Here is a 9938-nt window from a genome sequence, read left to right on the forward strand (position 1 = left end):
CATGGCGACACAACCTCTCAGACGTGCCAGAACCTCGTGCCGGACACACCAGAACCACCTGCTGGACACGCCAGAATCACCTGCCATCTACGCCAGAAGCACTCGGCAAACACTCCGGAACCACTTGCCGGACAGACCGGAACCGCCTGGCGGACACGCCCGAACCACTGGCTCGACTCGCCGGAACCACCGTCGGACATGCAAAATCACGTGCCGGCTACGCCAGAACCACTTGGCGAACACTCCAGAATCACCTGCCAGGCACGGCGGAACCACCTCTCAGACATGCCGGAACCACATGCCAATGACACCGGAAGCACCTGCCGAGCACGCCAGAACCACCTGCTCGACTCGCCAAAATCAGCTGCTGGACACGCGAAAATCACCTGCAGGCTACGCCACAACCATTTGGTAACACTTCGGAATCACCTGCCGGGCTGGCTGGAACCACCTGCCGGTCACGCCAACATCACCTGCCAGCTATGCCAGAACCACTTGGCGGACACCATGGAAACACCTGTCGGGCCGGCCGGAACCACCTATCAGACGTGCCAGAACCAGGTGCCTGAGATGCCAGAACCACACCCCGAACAGACCGAAACCACCTGCCAGACCCGCCTGAACCACCTGCCGAGCACGCCGGAACCACCTACTCGACGCGCCGGAACCACCTACCTGACACGCCAAAATCACCTTCCAGGTATGCCACAACCACTTGGTGGACACTACGGAATCATCTGCCGGACATGCCAGAACCAGCCCTCAGACACACCAGAACCACGTGCCAGACACGCCGGAAGCACCTGCTGATCATGCCTGAGCCAAATGCTCGACTTGAAAGAAATACCTGCCAGACACGCCAAAATCAACTGCCGGGTACGCCAGAACCACGTGGCGGACACTCCGGAATCACCTGCCGGGCATGGCGGAACCACCTCTCAGACATGCCAGAACCACATGCCAATGACACCGGAAGCACCTGCCGAGCTCGCCGGAACCACCTGCTGGACACCTCAAAATCACCTGCCGGCTACGCCCTAACCACGCGGCAGACAATCCGGAATCACCTGCCGGGCTGGCTGGAACCACCTGCCGGTCACGCCAACATCACATTTCAGCTACGCCAGAACCACTTGGCGGACACTCTGGAAACACCTGTCGGGCCGGCCGGAACCACCTCTCACACGTGCCAGAACCATGTGCCTGAGATGCCGGAACCACTCCCCGAACAGACCGGAACCACCTGCCAGACCCGCCTGAACCCCCTGGCGAGCACGCCTGATCCACCTGCTCAACTAGCCGGAACCACCTTCCTGACACGCCAAAATCACCTGCCAGGTATACCAGAACCACTTGGTGGACACTCCGGAATCATCTGCCGGACATGCCAGAACCAGCTCTCAGACACACCAGAACCACGTGCCAGACACGCCGGAAGCACCTGCTGATCATGCCTGAGCCAAATGCTCGACTTGAAAGAAATACCTGCCACACACGCCAAAATCAACTGCCGGGTACGTCAGAACCACGTGGCGGACACTCCGGAATCACCTGCCGGGCATGGCGGAACCACCTCTCAGACATGCCAGAACCACATGCCAATGACACCGGAAGCACCTGCCGAGCACGCCAGAACCACCTGCTCGACTTGCCAAAACCACCCGCTGGACACGCCAAAATCACCTGGCGGACACGCCAGAATCACCACCCAGCTACGCTAAAACCACTTGTCGGACACTCCGGAATCACCTGCCGGGCATGCTGGCACCACCTCTCAGAGGTGCCACAACCACATGCCGGAGACAGCGGAAGCACCTTCCGAGAATGCGGGAAGTGCAGGATCCACTCCCCAGAACCACCTGCCGGACACGCCTGAACCCCCTGGCAAGCACGCCTGATCCACCTGCTCAACTAGCCGGAACCACCTTCCTGACACGCCAAAATCACCTGCCAGGTATACCAGAACCACTTGGCGGACACTCCGGAACCACCTGCCGGGCATGCCGGAACCGCCTCTCAGAGGTGCCGGAACCACATGCTGGACACTCCGGAGTCACCTGCCGGGCAGGCCGGAACCATCTCTCAGACGTGCCAGAACCTTGTTACGGACACGCCGGTACCACCTGCCGAGCTCGCCGGAACCACCTGATGGACACTCCAAAATCACCTGCCAGCTACGCCAGAACCACACGGCAGAAACTCCGGAATGACCTGCCGGGCTGGCTAGAACCACCTGCCGGTCACGCCAACATCACCATTCAGCTACGCCAGAACAACTCGGCAGACACTCTGGAACGACCTGCAGGGCATGCCGGAAACACCTCTCAGAGGTGCCAGAACCACATGCCGGACACTCCAGAATCATCTGCCGGACATGCCAGAACCAGCTCTCAGACACACCAGAACCACGTGCCAGACACGCCGGAAGCACCTGCTGATCATGCCTGAGCCAAATGCTCGACTTGAAAGAAATACCTGCCAGACACGCCAAAATCAACTGCCGGGTACGCCAGAACCACGTGGCGGACACTCCGGAATCACCTGCCGGGCATGCCGGAACCAACTCTCAGAGGTGCCAGAACCACATGCCGGACACTCCGGAATCACCTGCCGGGCATGCTGGAACCACCTGATCCACTCCCCAGAACCACCTGCTGGACATGCCGGAATCACCTGCCGGACATGCTGGAACCACCTCTCAGAGGTGCCAGAACCACATGCCGGACACTCCGGAATCACCTGCCGGGCATGCTGGAACCACGTGCTGGACATGCCGGAACCACCCGCCGGACATGCCGGAACCACCTGCCGGACATTCCGGAACCACCGGCTCGACTCGCCGGAACCATTGCCGGACATGCAAAATCTCCTGACGGCTACGCCAGAACCACTTGGCGAACACTCCGGTATCACCTCCCGGGCATGCCGGAACCACCTCTCACACGTGCCAGAACCACATGCCGGACACTCTGGAATCACCTGCCGGGCATGCCGGGACCACCTGCTGGACATGCCGGAACCACCGGTTCGACACGCCGGAACCATTGCCGGACATGCAAAATCACCTGCCGGCTACGCCAGAACCACTTGGCGGACACTCCGGAAACACCTGTCGGGCCGGCCGGAACCACCTCTCAGACGTGCCAGAACCATGTGCCTGCGATGCCGGAACCACTCCCCGAACAGACCGAAACCACCTGCCAGACCCGCCTGAACCCCCTGGCGAGCACGCCTGATCCACCTGCTCAACTGGCCGGAACCACCTTCCTGACACGCCAAAATCACCTGCCAGGTCTACCAGAACCACTTGGTGGACACTCCGGAATCATCTGCCGGACATGCCAGAACCAGCTCTCAAACACACCAGAACCACGTGCCGGACAGGCCGGAAGCACCTGCTGATCATGCCAGAGCCACATGCTCGACTTGCAAGAAACACCTGCCAGACACGCCAAAATCACCTCCGGGGTACGCCAGAACCACGTGACGGACACTCCGGAATCATCTGTCGGGCATGCCATAACCAACTCTCAGATGTGCCAGAACCTCGTGCCAGACACGGCAGAACCACGTGCCGGACAGACCGGAGACACCTGCTGCACACGCCAGAACCACTCCCCAGACACTCCGGAATCACATGCCAGGCATCCCGGAACCACCTCTCAGAGGTGCCAGAACCAAATGCCGGACACTCCGGTATCACCTGCCGGGCATGCCAGAACAACCTCTCAGAGGTGCCAGAACCACATGCAGGACAGTCCGGAATCACCTGACGGGCATGCCGGAACCACCTGATCCACTTCCCAGAACCACCTGCTGGACTTGCCGGAATCACCTGCCGGACATGCCGGAACCACCGGTTTGACTCACCGGAACCATTGCCAGACATGCAAAATCACCTGCCGGCTACGCCAGAACCACTTGGCGAACACTCCGGAATCACCTGCCGGGCATGGCGGAACCACCTCTCAGACATGCCGGAACCACATGCCAATGACACCGGAAGCACCTGCCGAGCACGCCAGAACAACCTGCTCGACTCGCCAAAACCATCTGCTGGACACGCCAAAATCACCTGCCGGCTAGGCCACAACCATTTGGTGAACTCTTCAGAATCACGTGCCGGTGTTTCTGGAATCACCTGCCGGTCACGCCAACATCACCTGCCAGCTATGCCAGAACCACTTGGCGGACACTCCGGAAACACCTGTCGGGCCGGCCGGAACCACCTCTCAGACGTGCCAGAACCATGTGCCTGAGATGCCGGAACCACTCCCCGAACAGACCGAAACCACCTGCCAGACCCGCCTGAACCCCCTGGCGAGCACACCTGATCCACCTGCTCAACTAGCCGGAACCACCTTCCTGACACGCCAAAATCACCAGCCAGGTATACCAGAACCACTTGGTGGACACTCCGGAATCATCTGCCGGACATGCCAGAACCAGCTCTCAGACAAACCAGAACCATGTGCCAGAGACGTCGAAAGCATCAGCTGAGCATGCCTGAGCCACCTGCTCCACTCGCAAGATACACCTGTCGGACATGCCAAAATCACCTGCCGGGTACGCCAGAACCACCTGATCCACTCCCCAGAACCACCTGCTGGACACGAAAGAATCACCTGCCGACTACGCCAGAACCACTCGGCAGACACTCCGGAAGCACCTGCCGGGCATGCCGGAACCACCTCTCAGAGGTGCCAGAACCACAAGCCGGGCACTACGGAATCACCTGCTGGCATGCCGGAACCATCTCTCAGACGTGCCAGAACCATGTACCGGACACGCCGGTACCACCTGCCGAGCTCGCCGGAACGACCTGCTGGACACGGCAAAATCACCTGCCGGCTACGCCAGAACCATTCAGCAGACACTCCGGAATCACCTGCCCGGCTGGCTGGAACCACCTGCCGGTCACGCCAACATCACCTTTCAGCTACGCCAGAACCACTTGGCGGACACTCCGGAAACACCTGTCGGGCCGGCCGGAACCACCTCTCAGACGTGCCAGAACCATGTGCCTGAGATGCCGGAACCACTCCCCGAATAGACCGAAACCACCTGCCAGACCCGCCTGAACCCCTGGCGAGCACGCCTGAGCCACCTGCTCAACTAGCCGGAACCACCTTCCTGACACGCCAAAATCACCTGCCAGGTATACCTGAACCACTTGGTGGACACTCCGGAATCATCTGCCGGACATGCCAGAACCAGCTCTCAGACACACCAGAACCACGTGCCAGAGACGCCGGAAGCACCAGCTGAGCATGCCTGAGCCACCTGCTCGACTCGCAAGAAACACCTGTCGGACATGCCAAAATCACCTGCAGGGTACACCAGAAACACTTGGCGGACGCTCCGCAATCACCAGTCGGGCGTGCCGGAACCACCTCTCAGACTTGCCATAACCATGTTCTGGACACGCCAGTACCACCTGCCGAGTAAGCCGGAACCAGATGATCCACTCCCCAGAACCACCTAGTGGACACGCCAAAATCAACTGCCGGCTACGCCAGAACCACTCGGCAGACACTCCGGAATCACATGCCAGGCATTCCGGAACCACCTCTCAGAGGTGCCAGAACCAAATGCCGGACACTCCGAAATCACCTGCCGGGCACGCCGGAACCACATCTCAGAGGTGCCAGAACCACATCCCGGAGACTCCGGAATCACCTTCCGGGCATGCCGGAACCACCTGCTGGACATGCCGGAATCACCTGCCGGACATGCCGGAGCCACCGGCTAGACTCGCCGGAACCATTGCCGGACATGCAAAATCACCTGCTGGCTAAGCCAGAACCACCTGGCGAACACTCCGGAATCACCTTCCGGGCATGGCGGAACCACCTCTCAGACATGCCGGAACCACATGCCAATGACACCGGAAGCACCTGCCGAGCACTCCAGAACCACCTGCTCGACTCGCCAAAACCACCTGCTGGACACGCCAAAATCACCTGCCGGCTACGCCACAACCATTTGGTGAACACTTCGGACTCACTTGCCGGGCTGGCTGGAACCACCTGCCGGTCACGCCAACATCACCTGCCAGCTATGCCAGAACCACTTGGCAGACACCATGGAAACACCTGTCGCGCCGGCCGGAACCACCTATCAGACGTGCCAGAACCATGTGCCTGAGATGCCGGAACCACACCCCGAACAGACGGAAACCACCTGCCAGACCCGCCTGAACCACCTGCTGAGCACGCCGGAACCACCTACTCGACTCGCTGGAACCACCTACCTGACACGCTAAAATCACCTGCCGGGTATGCCTCAACCACTTGGTGGACACTCCAGAATCTTCTGCCGGACATGCCAGAACCAGCTCTCAGACACACCAGAACCACGTGCCAGACACGCCGGAAGCACCTGCTGAGCATGCCTGAGCCAAATGCTCGACTTGCCGGAAACACCTGCCAGACACGCCAAAATCACCTGCCGGGTACGCCAGAACCACGTGGCGGACACTCCGGAATCACCTGTCGGGCATGCCGGAACCAACTCTCAGACGTGCCAGAACCTCGTGCCGGACAGACCGGAAACACCTGCTGGACACGCCGGAACCACCGGCTCGTCTCGCCGGAACCACCAGCGGACATGCAAAATGACCTGCCGGCTACGCCAGAACCACTTGGCGAACACTCCAGAATCACCTGTCGGGCGTGCCGGAACCACCTCTCAGACTTGCCATAACCATGTTCTGGACACGCCGGTACCACCTGCTGAGTATGCCGGAACCAGCTGATCCACTCCCCAGAACCACCTAGTGGACACGCCAAAATCAACTGCCGGCTACGCCGGAACCACCGGCTCGACTCGCCGGAACAACTGCCGGACATGCAAAATGACCTGCCGGCTACTCCACAACCACTTGGCGAACACTCCGGAATCACCTGTCGGGCATGCCGGAACCACCTCTCAGACTTGCCAGAACCAAGTTCCGGACACGCCGGTACCACCTGCCTAGTATGCCGGAACCATCTCTCAGACGTGCCAGAGCCATGTTCCGCACACGCCGGTACCACCTGCCGAGCTCGCCGGAGCCACCTGCTGGACACGCCAAAATCACCTGCCGGGTACGACAGAACCACGTGGCACAAACTCCGGAATCACCTCTCGGGCATGCCGGAACCAACTCTCAGACGTGCCAGAACCTCGTGCCGGTCACGCCAGAACCACCTGCCGGACAGACCGGAAACACCTGCTGGACACGCCGGAACCTCCGGCTCGACTTGCCGGAACCACCAGCGGACATGCAAAATGACCTGCCGGCTACGCCAGAAAAACTTGGCGAACACTCCGGAATCACCTGTCGGGCATGCCGGAACCACCTCTCAGACTTGCCAGAACCAAGTTCCGGACACGCCGGTACCACCTGCTGAGTATGCCGGAACCACCAGATCCACTCCCCAGAACCACCTGCTGGACACGCCAGATTCACCTGCCGACTACGCCAGAACCACTGGCAGACACTCCGGAACCACCTGCCGGGCATGCGGGAACCACCTCTCAGAGGTGCCAGAACCACATGCCGGACACTCCGGAATCACCTGCCGGGCATGCCGGAACCAACTCTCAGACGTGCCAGAACCATGTTCCGGACACGCCGGTACCACCTGCCGAGCTCGCCGGAACCACCTGCTGGACAGGCCAAAATCACCTGCCGGTTACGCCAGAACCACTCGGCAGACACTCCGGAATCACCTGCCGGGCTGGCTGGAACCACCTGCCGGTCACGCCAACATCACCTGCCAGCTATGCCAGAACCACTTGGCGGACACCATGGAAACACCTGTCGGGCCGGCCGGAACCACCTATCAGACGTGCCAGAACCATGTGCCTGAGAGGCCGGAACCACACCCTGAACAGACCAAAACCACCTGCCAGACCCGCCTGTACCACATGTCAAGCACGCCGGAACCACCTACACGACTCGCTGGAACCACCTACCTGAAACGCTAAAATCACAAGCCGGGTATGCCACAACCACTTGGTGGACACTCCGGAATCATCTGCCGGACATGTCAGAACCAGCTCTCAGACACATCAGAACCACGTGCCAGACACGCCGGAAGCACCTGCTGATCATGCCTGAGCCAAATGCTCGACTTGCCAGAAACACCTGCCAGACACGCCAAAATCACCTGCCCGGTACGCCAGAACCACGTTGCGGACACTCAGGAACCACCTGCCGGGCATGACGGAACCACCTGCAGGACATGCCGGAATCACCGGCTCGACTCGCAGGAACCATTGCCGGACATGCAAAATCACCTGCCGGCTACGCCAGAACCACTTGGCAAACACTCCGGAATCACCTGCCGGGCATGGAAGAACCACCTCTCAGACATGCCGGAACCACATGCCAATGACACCGGAAGCAACTGCCGAGCACGCCAGAACCACCTGCTCGACTCGCCAAAACCACCGGCTGGACACGCCAAAATCACCTGCCGGCTACGCCAGAACCACTCGGCAGACACTCCGGAATCACCTGCCGGGCTGGCTGGAACCACCTGCCGGTCACGCCAACATCACATTTCAGCTACGCCAGAACCACTTGGCGGACACTCCGGAAACACCTGTCGGGCCGGCCGGAACCACCTCTCAGACGTGCCAGAACCATGTGCCTGAGATGCCGGAACCACTCCCCAAACAGACCGAAACCACCTGCCAGACCCGCCTGAACCCCCTGGCGAGCACGCCTGATCCACCTGCTCAACTAGCCGGAACCACCTTCCTGACACGCCAAAATCACCTGCCAGGTCTACCAGAACCACTTGGTGGACACTCCGGAATCATCTGCCGGACATGCCAGAACCAGCTCTCAGACACACCAGAACCACGTTCCAGAGACGCCGGAAGCACCAGCTGAGCATGCCTGAGTCACCTGCTCGAGTCGCAAGAAACACCTGTCGGACATGCCAAAATAACCTGCTCGGTACGCCAGAAACACTTGGCGGACGCTCCGCAATCACCTGTCGGGCGTGCCGGAACCACCTCTCAGACTTGCCAGAACCATGTTCTGGACACGCCGGTACCACCTGCCGAGTAAGCCGGAACCAGCTTATCCACTCCCCAGAACCACCTACTGGACACGCCAACATCAACTGCCGGCTACACCAGAACCACTCGGCAGACACTCCGGAATCACATGCCAGGCATTCCGGAACCACCTCTCAGAGGTGCCAGAACCACATGCCGGACACTCCGGAATCACCTGCCGGGCATGCCGGAACCACCTGCAGGACATGCCGGAATCACGTGCCGGACATGCCGGGACCACCGGCTCGACTCGCCGGAACCATTGCCGGACATGCAAAATCACCTGCTGGCTACACCAGAACCACTTGGCGAACACTCCAGAATCACCTGCCGGGCATGGTGGAACCACCTCTCAGACATGCCGGAACCACATGCCAATGACACCGGAAGCACCTGCCGAGCACGCCAGAACCACCTGCTCGACTCGCCAAAACCACCTGCTGGACACGCCAAAATCAGCTGCCGGATACGCCACAACCATTTGGTGATCTCTTCGGAATCACCTGCTGGGCTGGCTGGAACCACCTGCCGGTCACGCCAACATCACCTGCCAGCTATGCCAGAACCACTTGGCGGACACCATGGAAACACCTGTCGGGCCGGCCGGAACCACCTATCAGACGTGCCAGAACCATGTGCCTGAGATGCCGGAACCACACCCCGAACAGACCGAAACCACCTGCCAGACCCGCCTGAACCACCTGCCGAGCACACCGGAACCACCTACTCGACTCGCTGGAACCACCTAACTGACACGCTGAAATCACCTGCCGGGTATGCCACAACCACTTGGTGGACACTCTAGAATCATCTGCCGGACATGCCAGAACCAGCTCTCAGACACACCAGAACCACGTGCCAGACACGCGGGAAGCACCTGC

This window comes from Equus przewalskii, chromosome 2 (assembly GCF_037783145.1).
Source record: "Equus przewalskii isolate Varuska chromosome 2, EquPr2, whole genome shotgun sequence".
Taxonomy (NCBI): Eukaryota; Metazoa; Chordata; class Mammalia; order Perissodactyla; family Equidae; genus Equus; species Equus przewalskii.